Source organism: Sminthopsis crassicaudata, chromosome 6 (assembly GCF_048593235.1).
Source record: "Sminthopsis crassicaudata isolate SCR6 chromosome 6, ASM4859323v1, whole genome shotgun sequence".
Lineage (NCBI taxonomy): Eukaryota > Metazoa > Chordata > Mammalia > Dasyuromorphia > Dasyuridae > Sminthopsis > Sminthopsis crassicaudata.
In genome coordinates, this window is record NC_133622.1 from 186,711,877 (window position 1) to 186,726,247 (window position 14,371).

The 14,371-nt window shown below is 40.7% G+C and overlaps 1 protein-coding gene across 1 annotated transcript in view; it reads right to left on the reverse strand.

The window, feature by feature from the left end:
• RGS12 (regulator of G protein signaling 12) overlaps positions 1 to 12,909 on the reverse strand; it is a 208,328-nt gene extending 195,419 nt beyond the window's left edge. Inside the window, 1 exon segment of the mRNA XM_074274976.1 lies at positions 12,801 to 12,909. The gene's annotated coding sequence lies outside the window, so the exon portion shown is untranslated.
• Between the last annotated feature and the right edge of the window lie 1,462 nt (positions 12,910 to 14,371).

Here is a 14,371-nt window from a genome sequence, read left to right on the forward strand (position 1 = left end):
GATTTCCCAAAATGTTGTTATGTTCCCCTGCTGACACTCTTCCAAAAGGAACTATTTTGATTATTTATCTGTGCTTGTTGTATTTACGGGCACCTGTGAGCTCTTCACATCTACATTTTTTGTAAAGCAAAATAAAGTTCGTCCTATACCTCATCTGCATTTGTCACTCTTAATGCTTACCACAGGAGCTAGAGACCTATTACTTACATTTGTGGAAACTTAAGATATAAGCATATATGGAGATTTTCCCAAAGTAAACTCTGCTTTGGGGCAGTGATTAAAAAAAAAAAAAAAAAAAAAAAAAAAAAAACAGCCCTTTTGTGGGTCTGTCCCTAAGTGAGCCCAGAGTCTGAGGTATCAATTCATTATCAACTTGGAAGGAAATATTTGGTGGAATGCAATAAGAATATGTCCTTATTCAATTAATTTTTTCAGACATCTCCAACTCTGTGATCCCATTTGGGATTTTCCAGGCAAAGATTCTAGAGTGATTTGCCGTTTCCTTCTCTGGCTCATTTTATAGATAAGGAAACTGAGGCAAACAAGATTAAATGAGCTGTCCAGGGTCCCTCAGGAAGCTGATTCTTTCTGTCTCCAGACCTTACACTTTACATTTTGCCACATGTAGCTAAAACAAGGATATGTTCCCTCTTTAATTTAACATTTCTCAATTACTTGAATGAAGGTATGACAGGTTTATCATATATGCAAATTACACCAAGCTGAGAGTATAGATGGCTAATATACTGGCTGATTTAATCATGATCCAAAGAGATCAAAAAGCTGACTTTAATAAGGTGAAATTTAATAAAAGTAAAAGTAAAATCCTAGTCTTGGGTGCCTAGTATGAGATGAGGGAAGTGATGGGGAAGGAAAGAAATATGGCTGGACAATTGTTCATATGTAGAAGACATAGAGATTTTAATAAAATAAAGGTTTCAATAAGACTCAAATGCAACTTGGCAACCAAAAAAAAACCCACTAATATTAGGAAATACTGATTAAGACAGGCTACAATCCAGAAGTTCTCTACCTTGATCAGATCTCATTTAGAATACTGGACCTAGTTCCAAGGATAACCTTTTAGAAAAAGCATAAATAAACAAGCTAAAGAACATCCAGAAAAGTCTAAAGACTAATGTTTAAGGATATTTAGTCTAGAGTTATTTAAGCTGGAAAACTGAGTATTTGTCTTCAAGGATTTGAAAGCAAAGAGATATCAAGTGAGAAGAGGGATCAGATTTCCTATGCTTGGTCCTATGGAACAAAATCAGTTGTAGTGGATAGAAGCTATAATGAAGCAGTTTGGGACTTTTCTGACAATTAGAGATATCCAAAAATTGAATGACTATCTTTGGAAGTCATGAATCTTCCATTTAAGATTAGATGATGACTTTGTAGGAGGGTCATAGAGGAGATTCTTGAGCAAGTACATAGTTTGGACTCGAGAGCCTTCTAATTCTGAAATTCTCTAGAATGCCAGGGATGTATAACAAATAGTTCCCTCCTCCCAACTCCCCCCAAAAAAGTGGTTACATTAGCTATAATTGCTCTCAATCCATTTTTGGTACTCAAGAAAATCAAGAAGTCCTACGATGGGCAGGTATTAAGAAACAGAATTAAGCACCAGTTCAGCTTTGTGTACAAAATTAAAAGCACAAAAATTAAAATTTAAAGTAACATTAGGTTAGAAAAAAATCATAAAGCTGCTGTGTTGCATATCATCTTGGTCTGTTATAAAGCACTAATAAAAATCTATTTCAACACTGATGAAAATATTTCTAAACTGCTAAATAAGTGGCAGGATGGAGTAATTCTTTACAAGAGAGAGGAGAAACAAGCAGACATCCCACTTCTTTCCCTCTTTCATATGCCCAAATGTTTCATATTAAGAACAATAGGATTTTTCATATTAAGAACAATAGGATGTCAGTAAACTATCAGAAATATTTTGAGATGAAAAGGGGAATTAAGAGTTCATATCTACCAAAGCCCTCTAGAAATATTTCTAATTGGTACGCTGAAATAAATTTCCTTCTAGCAAAAATCTCAATATATAGGAGGGGAAAGTAACACATCAAGTAGAATGTTTACTCAAATATGACCAGTCATTATAAGCAACAGTAACAAAATCAGTTTTTTGAGAAATAGCTTTTTGTACCTGGTTTGCTCAGATTAAAGTTTAATTTTTTAAAACATGTTCTCTAAAAAAAAAAAAAAAAGTGATAACTTCCACAAGCAAACTGACATTTTTATGTATTTAAGTGAGGACAAAGCCACGGAGTGGCTTGTGAAGGTTAGTTAGAACATACCTCGAGTAAAAAGCTGTTATAGCATCTCAGAATTGGAAACTACCTCAGAGATCACATCGAGACCATGGTGAGAATCCCTTGTATAGTATCCTCAACAAGAAATCACTCAGTCTCTACTTAATAACTTTCAGTGAAGAGCAAATTACTACAGTCTGAAGCAACCTATTCCTCTTATGAATAGCTTTGAAAATTAGGAAGTCATCTGTAATGTTAAAGCAACATCTATCTAGAAATCTGTAATTTCTACCCACAACCAAGTACCTTCTGCTATTACTACTTCTACCCAGTTAAACAAAAGTGCCTTAGGCCTTCAAGGACTTTAATCATTTATTTATCAACTGGTAAAAGAATGAACAGAACAGTCTGAAACTCAAAACTTGATAGTTTAGAACTATATCATTATGAATTTAAAACAAATGAGTTCTTGAGATGTTATTTCAGACCTACCGAAATCAATATGCCTCATGATATTCTCACATATATTAAGGTGCCTAGATTTTATTCCACAAAAACATTTTCACTTTTATTCCTCTTCATAACCAGCCTAAATTAGGAAGAAGTCACTGTTTGACAGTGCCATGGTGATTAACTATTTAGAAAAATGCCCTCTCTTGATTGTACATGTACAACCTATATCAAACTGTTGCTGTTGTCTTGAAGAACAGGGAGGGGAGGAAAAGAGGGAGAAAAAATTAGAAATCAAAATCTTAAAAAAGTAAATGTTGAAAAGAAAAATGCTCTCTCTCAAAAAAAAAAAAAGCAGTAAAGATGACCACTGGATAACAAAAAAATTAGAAAGTGGACTAAGAAAACATGAATGAACTGAATGGAAAAATCAGAGACAACATATCTCAAATCATGACTTGTAGAGACCTTTGTTTGAACACATTACGGAGAACATAATTAACTTCTACCTGTGAATCTAAACAAGTAATCTAAAACAGAACCTAGTATTTTGAAACTTGGGGAAATGGTCATTTGCTAGTCTAATACTTACTAGAAAAGTTGAAAAAGCCCCTCACAAGAGAGACAACTCCTTGTTATTGTTAAATCTTAAGCATTTAATATGTGACCACTCAGTATGCTGTCACAGAAAAGCACTGGAGTGAGTCAAGATACTTAAACTCATATACTGGCTTCCACAAAAGCTAGTTGACTCACCCCAAGGGGCAAATGGACTGAGCCTGTTTCCTCAACTACAAAATGGAGATTAAGAATAGGGGTATTCCCCACCTCACAGAGTGGTTCAATAAGCACTTTTTAAGCTTATGAATTGGTAGTTGTGGGGAAAGAACTTACAATAACACATAAATCTTATTTGCCTTACAGTGTAGTACTTAAATACTTGGAAGTGCTCTGAGAGGACCCTCTTAGCTTACCTCTGCCTCTGTTTCCACTGCTGATGTAAGGCAGAAGTCCAAGAGGATGAACTTCCAGGCAGACATGAGAAGTCTCTCTCTACCAGACACCGTGGATAGCCTAATAATGCACTAAGTCAGGAAGAAAGAAGCTTCACTGTCACCCCCAGAGTCTCTGTGTTTCAAATGAGCAAGTAACTGCATGCCTGCATTAATATTTATGACTGACACCTGCAGCCCATCTTTGTAAGATTAAGAACTCATATCAAGTAGGATCTCAGAGGCAGCTTTTTTTTTTTTAAACTATGGAAAGGAAGTGCTGAATATGGCATATGTAAATCTAGTATGTTTATTTGAAGAAACAGATCAGGTTTACTGATAAAAAATTTTTAATGCATTACACTTTGAGTAGTTGTAATCTCTCTTTGTATAGAAGAAGAATTCACAGTCCAAGATTTATATAGATAATACAGTCCCTTTGATTTTCAAAAAGACCTGTAGCTGGAAAATTAGGCAAAGACAAAGTTTATGGCTTGTTACTTAAAATTTATTGAATATATACAATAGCTTAGGCATTGCAAAAAACAATTTACCTCTGTCTTCTATGACTTTACATTCTAAAATGATAGGGCACAAATTGCACATACTGTATATACATAACACATGCTATATACATAAAACATGTATGATATGTACATATAAACATATGTGTATATATACATATACAGTATTGATAGTAAACTGCATATAACAAAAACCACACAATATATTAATCACTAAAGATTGATTTATTTATGTTATTATGTTCTATGATTTGTTCTCCTTCAACTTCTCTATTTGATATGCTACGCACATATTAAGGAGACTGCATCCTTTAAACTATCCACTTAGGGTATGAAGACTCCCTGGTGGAGTTTTACAAAGGTCTTTAAAAATAGAGGGAAAGAACCCGGCAAAAGAGAAGTAGGACAAGTTATAGGCATTTGTGTGTGTGAAAGCCACAAAGTGAGGAAAATAATTAGTCATGAAAAATTATATTTTATTAAATGAAAGAAAATAGGTAAAAGAGGTGCATTCAGCAAATAATGAATTAATACAGGCATCAGCTGACTGATATAAAATTTTAATATGAAGAGTAACAATAACCTAGGCTGAAAATTCATCATCTCGGATTCATCTATCTTTCCTCCCCAAATCTTTCATGTTCTTTCCTCCGTTTCTTTCAAAATGATCCTTCCCCTCCATTCCCCCTAGACCACCATCCCTCCCCTCTAGATCTTGATAGCCCAGCTCTAAAACCTTAATGGCTCTGATTTTTTACCTAAAAAAAGCTCAACACTTCTCTGTGGCTTTCAGGTGCCCCTACTGCCCAGCCCTTTCCTGTCCTTTCCCTTTTATTTGACTCTACTCTCCTATACACAACCTCTGGCCAAGTCAGTAGTTCTTTTATTCTGATACCCATTCCTATCTCTTGTCTCTATTTATACTGTTTTAGCCTGGAATGGCCACCCCCTCAAATTCCACCATTACCATCCAATTACACAAAACCATCCAAGTCCTCTTCAACTATTTCCTCTTCCATAAAATATCTCCTCTTGCAATCTCCACTACAAGTCCCTTTCTCTTAACTCCCGTGAAAATTGCAAACCAGAAGACATTCTAGCACTAATTTACATGCTTGTTTTGTACTTTTTGATATATTTCATGTACGTTACTCTCATCTCCACAATTAGGTATTAAATTTCTAGAGAACACGCCCAGTGTCTTATACTTTAGTGTCTCCCATTGGGTCTATTAGAGTGCATGACAGGCATTCCACAAATACTTGGCTGATTAATGAGAGATATATTTAGGCATCGAGGAGATTTTTCAGTAAATATGCTATCAATATATCTGGAAAGTTGAATGTAGCTTTTTAGAAAGCTGAGAAGAACTAAAGAGAGGCAGGGAGAATGACAAGAAGTTAATGGATAGTGTGACAGGTTCTAGAAATAAAAGCTACAAGAGCACTAGATGTGGAGTCAGTAAGGACTTAGAAGACAGTTCTAATTCTGGCTCTCCTACTACCACCTGTCTGACCTTGGAGAAGTGACTTCCCCTCTCTGAGTCTTAGTTTCCTCATCTGCAAAAAAGAAGGGTTGTACTTGAAGACTTTTAAAGTCCTTTCAGCTTTCAATAAATCCATAAGCCTAAGAAAATAATCTCTCCACATCTTCACAAATCTAACTGCTAAATCAGGACTGCAAACATTCCAATTCTCAGTTGGCAACAGGCTTCTTTAGAAGCAGCCATCAGGTAAGAATAGGACAAGAATGGGATGGCTATTATACAGGTTAGTATCAATGGTCTAATATCTCTCTAATTGCACAAGACCTAGCAACTGAAATCCTAGGGCACTTTCAATAAAATACAAGGAATCTAGAAAGGGAATAATCCTGAAGAAAAAAAAAGTGCATAACTACAGTGGCTATGGTTTCGTCACCAAGGGTCTGTGTCCCTATCTAGGCCTCAAACACAAGGTGCTCTAATATTTAAACAATGAAAATAACTGCTCTTTTCATTGTTTGTATGAACAAACAACATGCAGTTTTAATAACTTACATATCTTGAACAGGCACTGAATATGGGTAATGATGTAGGCCCAGAATTTAAAAGACGGAAAGTAGCTGGATCACATTTGGGCAATTACTCCCCAAATGAAAAACTCTTAATGATCCCAAGCTTGTCACAGTCACGAACCCAGTCTTTTAAACCCAAATATTCTTCTAGTGATGTTATATGAGTAACATCATGATCTTGTTAGAATCACAATTACAAGTGTTCCCCAGGGAGAGAGGAAGAGAGATCAAACATTTATAAATTACCTACTATGTGTGCCAGGTGCAGTGTTAAAGCACTTTTACAAATGTTATCTAGGATGAATCTCACAACAACCTCACAAGGTAGACGCTATTACTACTATGAGATCACACAGGTAACAAGTGTCAGATGCTGGATCCAGATTCATCCCTCTACTCACCGCACCCCAAGCTGTCTCCAGAGGACAATGCACATTGGACATATTCCCAATGATTATTTGTGCCTAAAAAACAGCAAAAAAGATACCAGACCCACATGTGACCAGAAAAAGAGACAAGCCAGTCATGTAAAGTAAGGAATAATACATGTACAGACGATATGTTCCACTATCATCATTCTCTGGTATCCAGGGATTAGACAGAGTCTCTATGAAGGATTTGGAAGGACACAAATAAGAATCACCTGGTGCAGGCTGAAGAATAGGCTGTAAAACTGCAGTAGCCAAAAAGAGAGCCACATCAATGAAATCAAGATTCCCTCAAAACACTGATTGAAACATAGCCAACCCTGTTATTCAATTCTCTATAATATCCCACTGGACACCCAAGGATTTAGACGCACTTTGTTTAGTTTTCCTAAATAGTATAGAAACTCAAGAGGGAACCTATATTCTCTCCCATATACAGTACTGTATTAGATAACCATACACTTTCAAGGATCTAGAGATGCTAAAAAGCAGAAATATGCAATTTGTCATCTTTCATGCATCTAACTCTAAAATGAGGGGGCTAGATTAGCTCTCCAACCTTAAATCCTATGATCTTCTGATTCTCTGATGTTCATTTTATTTTCTTTTTTTTAAATTACCAACAACAGTGCTATTACGGTTTTTTAGGTCTTCATAAAGAAATGCCTATTTTTTAAAACATAAATAAACCTACATCAATTCCTCCCTCTTTCTACTCTCAACAAGAATCTTAAAGTTGATATCAAAAGACTTAAGTTCAGATTCTCGTTTGATACTCCCTAGTCACTTACCTTTGAATCTCAGTTTTTCTCATTTGTAAAATGGAATTAATCATAATTATATGATCCACTTCACACAGCTAAGTATTGAAAACTTAAAATGTTACAGAAAAAGAGGAAATCAGAGTTGGGTACAAATTTCTATTTCTGGACATTATTTATGAACAGGATGTGACTATAAAGTAAGGAAACTAATTCCTGAGGCTTATAGAATCCATCACATTATTTTAGTGCCTTTAGGCACATTATCATATTCCTCATGATTACAGCTTGTTTCTATATTTTAAAGTTTTTACTAATAGCTAATACTAATATAGCATTTCATAATATATCTATTAATATACCATTTCATAGGTTACAAAGTGTTTTGCAACTGCTATTTCATTTGAGCCTCACATTAGCACTATGAAGTGATATAGCTATTATCCCCATTTTATAAATAAGGAAACTAAGGCATAGTTTGTCAAATATCACACATCTATTAAGTTAGAATCAAAAATCAAGTTCAAGTCCTGTGATAAAAAGTTTCAGTGCCCTTAGAACTCCACCTAAAAGATATTATCACAAGAATCTTAGAGAGGAGACAATACAATAGGATATCCACTTTATAGAAACTGAGGTCCATAGAGATTTTCACTCCTACAAATGCACATAATCATACATATATATATAATATGTATATATATATATATATATATATATATATATATTTCAAAAAAATGTGTTCATTTCAAAAAAGAGAGCTAATTAACTTCAATGTCTGCTATTTTATTTCTTCTATAGTTGATCTGATAATTACATATAAAAGATTCTAGTGATCTATCAATATGGCATCCTGTATTGCTTCCTTATAAATACGTAGTTATTGGGCTGAGAGCTAAAGTATTCTACCAAATAAACACAATAAAGAACGGTGGGAAAAGCAGAGGATCACAATCGTAGAGCAGCAAAGGATGATACAAAATATTTCATCTAACTTCATTTTATAGGAGAAGACCTTGTCCAAGGTCACTTGAGTAGTATCACAAATCATCAGTCAGCCCAGTAACAAAAATTAATTAAGCATGTTATTTTTTTGGCATACTGCTTGATGATTTGGCCAATTAAAAAAAGTTTTTTGAGGCATACAGATACTCAATCTGAGGCTTAGAATAACTATCCAATGTTTTATTATCAAAAGATAGCAAGATGTTAGGACAAAGAGCACTCTTTTGGACTCCTATGTTGTGTAGGGCTGTTTTCTATTAACCATCAGTAAAACAATTTTTTCTTTTCTTCATAGATAAAACTTTAAAACATGAAAAAAATTATAAAAGGAGATTATATCCACACCCTTCCAACCAATTTGAATTTTGCTGAGTCCTCAAAATCTTAAGATAATAGTTTCTTCCAACATCGCCCTATGGAATAATTTTCTTTGATGGACCACATTCTCCAGAACAGACCTCAGCTTCTAATCAAGGGCAAGGCTGTTGACAAACAGCAGTGTACTTCTAAACACATCAATAGCCCTTTAGTTGTAATCTGAGAACCACAGATGCAATCCACAATGATGGTGGTAAAACTGGTTGAGGCTCCTATTCATTAATGCAGAAGAGTCACTGTTCAGAAACTAGAAGAATTATTCCAATTATTTCTTCAGCAAAGTCAAGAACTTTAGTGTTAGAGGAAAATGAATGCTGACAGGAATTTCACAAATTCCAAATGTGAATGTAAAAACTAAATATTTCTTTAGCTATGTTTCTTGTTAGCAGATGCCATTTATGTGAGTAATTTAATTTAATAAAGTCATAAATTATATGCTATTCTTTTCTTCATTCTGCTTTTTAATTTTTACTACATTTAACTGGCTCTATATTTAAGGAAAAACTTTGTTAAGCTATATATAGGCAATCTGAAAAGCAATTCTCAAAGTGTGCTCTGGGACCTTTCTGAGTCTGAGATCCTTTCAGCATCTGCAAAGTCAAATCTATTAATACTGATTAACACAAAATTCATAATTCTAAGATGTTTTAATTTCTAATGTGATAAATACTGGTAGATACAACCTATACAAGCCAAAGCTCTCTTTTGTGGGGAAGGAATGCTCCTCAACAATTTTTAGGAATATAAAGGAGTCCTGAAATCAGAAAATTTGACAACCCCTTGCAAAAAAATTTACATATATATATCATCAAAGAAAAATAAAAAGAATAAATTATTATATCACCTGTATACTAATAGCCACTAGGGTCATCAAAGAGAATGTCTTTCATGTCACCTACTAAAAAAGGCTGTTAGTGAAACCTAAACCCCCTAACCTTTGGGAATGACTTCTCCCTGCAAACAATGAAACAAACTTATTAAACTCCAATCTGAAAATGAACAAAATGCCTGCTAATTATAGCAATATCTAGCTACATTTTCCAAACTGAAAAGTCAGGGAGTCTGAATGGAAAACCTGCTTTAAAATTCAGCCACACTAGATGCTGCTAGGAATTAACCATAACTCACTGAAGTCATCCTCATACAAACTGATGATAGTGTTTGAAATTGTGAAGGAAAACCCAGAAGATGCAAAGCAATTTAAATTTTAAATTCCTTCCTTTCTGTTCATCTCTTCCTAAAGTGCTCCATCCTGAAATCCAGCTACAGAGCACCCCCCCCTCAATCTCAGACCTTTCTTTCCAGTCAAGCCTTGAACAAAAATCCAGATCTTTCTAGAGTTCTCTGTCTCAAATTCAGGGTCCTCTTCAAGGACTTTCCTTCTTTCTCCAGATTCCTGCCCCAAAGTCCACTCAAAGAAATCCTCTAAGTTCAGCCTGGTTCCTAGCCCCAGTCCATGGACTTTCAACTCAACCAGAACTGCTCAGTTGTTTTCTCATCTGTGAAATGAGGGAGTTGGTTGGTTAGATGATCTTTTAAGATTCCTTCCAATTTTAAATCAATGATCCCATGATTTTCTACTTTTTCAAAGTCAGCCCTCCTTCCAGAGTCCAGCCTGCCATAGCCGTCCCCAGCACAGGTTAGGGGGGCCCATTTCTGCCCTTCCCTACCCCTCCCATCCCCAGCACTGCCAAAGTTTCCAGAGAAGTTTATCAATGGGCTTGTTTCTCTCCCCAACTTCAGTCAGCAAACCAGATAGCAAAACTGCAGCCAATGTTTATCACTGCAGAACATGCTTCAGAAGCGGCAATATGTGTAATGCTGGATTCAATTCTGGGTTCTTCCACTAACTAAACTAGCATCTCTAAACTTCAGTTTCCTAATCTGTCACTTGCTCAGATTTGGACATCATCAGGATGTTGTATTAACTGACTTACAAGTTTAGAGGTAGTGACCTGTGCTAAATCTCAGCTGGGTTATTTCCTTAAATCTCCAAGATTTCTTCTAATTCTTAATCTTCTTGATCCAATTCAAAATTTTTATAACGCTGAAAAGAGGGAAGAATAGAAATTGGAATTAAATTATTCCCTAGAGTCCAGCCACTCTACCTCACTCACTCCTAGTCACCCGGAGACTCAAGGAAAATACATATACCTATCTTAGATCCTTCGGCCTTTATTTACTATCCTACTCAAGTGATAAAACCAAAGCCGCCCTCTCCGCTGTCAGTCACCTTGGAGACCCGCTCGAGGCCCCCACCAAAAGGCGGCAGAGATGTCAAGAAACAGCCAGATGTTTGCTGAGTACTTGGTTTTGCCCTAGGAATTTGCCTCCTGGTTTGGGAACAAAAGAAAAATAAAATGACAACTCCCAAAGCCATAAGATGCCCCCTCCATGTATCCCGGGAGAAGAAACCTCGGGGGACAGGAAGAGAGGAAAAAGAAGCGGGGAAAGAAGAGCGGTCACTCTCCCTTTGTAAACCACACCCCCCCCTCGAAGGGAATGAGAAAAGGAAATGAGAGAAAAGGTTTAGTGCGCCCACCCCGCGGAAGCCTCACAGGGGAGGGAGGGAGCGAGTATTCTCTTTTCACAGCTGACTGCTACCGGGGCTGGGGAGAGAGGGCGGTGGGGAACCCTGAGCAAAGCCCATCACGGCGTCCTCCCGAGCCCGGCGGTGTGCAGAGCCAGGGAGGGAGGAGCTGGGGGTGCGGGGGGCAGTGTGGGAAAGGGGGAGCACAAGGGGATAAGGAAGGGGCGCACGGGGAAAGCAGGCAGCTCAGCGGGCAAGACTGTGGGGAGAGGGGGGGCTCGGGGACCGCGGGGGGGACCGAGGGGCCACGGAGGGGCGGGCGAGGGGGCCGTGGGGGTGGAGCCTTCGGGGCAGTAAGAGTGATCGCCACCACCTGGGATAACCTGAGGGTAATCAAAGTGAAAGGGACCGAAGAGGGGGTGACCGGAAGGTAACAGTGTAAGGGACCGAAGTAAATGAAGGAGTGACAACGACGGCAGAGGGGGTGACTCGCAGGTAACAGCGAAAGGAGCAAGGAGGGGGCGACTCGAGGATAATAGAAGTGAAAGGAACCAAACAGAGGGCGCCGCTCGGAGATAATGGGAGTAACAAACACCAAGAAGGGGGTCTCACGGGTGAGAGTGAGATACCGAAGAGAGGGTGACTGGGGGCACTAAGAGGGGGCGGCGGGCCAGGAAGCTGGTGTCTGCAGAACGACGGGCGCCAAAGAGGGGGTGACGAGGTAACAGGGGAGGGAAAGCCCTCCCGGAGGGGGAGCGGGAGGAGGAGCGCCCCGCCCGCGCGGGCCGGCGCCGAGGAGGGGAGGGGGCGCAGGCGGATCCGGAGGGTGCCGGACGGGAGAGAAAGAAAGTGAGAACAAGGGCCATGTCCCGGCTCCCCGCAGCCCGAGCACCCCCCTGCTCGGGCCGGGCCGGGCGGGCCCCCGGCTCCGCCGCCGCCCCCAGACGGCCCCCCCGGGACCCTCCGCTCTTCCCGCCCGGGCTCGGCCGCTGCCGCCGCCGCCACACCTACCCCCGGCTCCGCTCTCCCCGGGCCGCTCAGTTCCCGCGGCCGCGCGCGCGCCTCCGCCGGCCCCGCCCCTAGCATCTTCCCCTCCCTCCCGGGAGGGGAGAGGCGGAGCCAAGGCTGTGGACAGTCCTCACATACCGCGCCCCGCCTCCCTCATCCCGCGCGCCCCCGGCTGCGCGCGCGAAGCCTCGGACTCCCGGGCGGGAGGCGGGACTTCCTGTGGCGCGCGGCCGCCGCTTGGGGCGGGAGCCGTTAGGCTGCCCTGGGGACCCAGGACAAGGCCCGGCTCTTAGGGACAGCTCGACAAACTGACGGTAGAAAGGAGCGGGTGAGGATTTCGGTTCCGGCTCCAGTAGGAGCCCCAGGCCCGGCCCCCAGCGCCCGTATCAGTCATTTCTGCACCTGACCAAGCTTCGGCTTCTTTCTTTGGTCCGGGCACGCCGACCCGGCCGCGCGTCACCCGCGATGTCCCTCAGTCTCCCGACCCGGGCCGCCCTCCACTGACGCGCGCTGCTCCTCCACTCGCCGGCGCGCGGGACAGTTACTTTGTACACAATTTAATTACAGTAGGAGCTGGCGTTCCCGCTGTCCCCCACGCTAGATAACTAGATCTCTTCAGCAGGCGGGGAGGGAGAGGCCGCTGTGTTCCCATTTTACAAATAAGGAAACGGAGGTCCGGTTTACCCCAGAATCTCTTAGGACTAAGACTGAGGAGTCCGGAGCCCCAGCTCCATCCCCCACCTCCCTAGAGGGTCCAGATGTGGGCGGACTCTTAGCGCCGGGAGGGCAGGCGCGGGCTGTGGCCACCTCGCCCGATACGTTACTGGGACCTAAATAAAAGCCTTGGGATTGTGAATAAATATTAGGGAGGGGGCGGCGCAGTCCTGAATCAAATAATTGATGTTTAAATCTGAAAACGACTAGGACGCAGCCCTGATTTCCGTCTGTCACATAAGGGGGTTGGAAGAAGGGCCTTTGAAGGCCTTTGTGTGTGGAGTGGGCCGGGCGCAGCCGGATTTGAATCTCGGTGATCTTTGTGACCCGGTAAATCACTGCGATGTGTTTGGGATAGTTCTAAATAAACATGACCGATTCACGGAGGCCCGCTCTCGTGGCCAGAGGTAGATTTCATTTAGGGAAAAGTTGCAATCGACACCGGGAACGGCAACTATGAAACAAAGTAGGGAGAAAATAAAAGAGACAAGTTCCTCAGGGGGACTCAAAATTAACCAGGAAAAAGAAAATACGGGTGAGCGGAGGATAAACCATCGACTGGCAGGTTAGACGGAGAAAGGAGTCATTGGAGGGAGGACGCTGAGGGGCGGGGAGAGTAACCTCCCGCCGGCCCTAGTCGGGAAGAGAATTGAGCATAAGCAGATTTTTATAGAGGAAACCGAGGTTCTCTCGGGAAGACCGGAGAAGTGGAGGCAGGAACTCGGAGGAAGGAATCCCAAAGCAGCAGGAATGCACCTGGCAGCCCAGGCCTCAGGCCTGTCTAAAGGGATGCTCACCAGTATACCACAAGGTCTGAAGAGATCTACAAGTTGCCAGACAACGAGGGTTGGTAATAGGGCTCCTTACAATCGGGATAGTCCAGGGATAGTTCTTCCGGAAAGGGGAAGAGAGCTAAGTCACATCAACTTTGTGCCTCCGGTTCCGCTTCTGAAATTGAGGTCACTTCAGACTGCATGAACCTACAAGTACACCAGGTAGAATGGGGTACTAATGATAGCTTACTGCCATATAGCAGTTTAAGATTGACAGAAGCCTTTACATCTCTCAACCCTCTAAAATACCAGTGCTGTGGTGTCCTATTCTGTGCTCTTTCTGTGTCCGCTCTCGCTACTATTTTGGTTTAAAATAAGATGTAACTTTTTAAGTTTTTGATCGGATTAAAATGGATCTTCTCCCTATGATATTCTATAACTAGTTTACCCCAACAGGAGTGTATTTAATGATGAAATTCCCTTTCA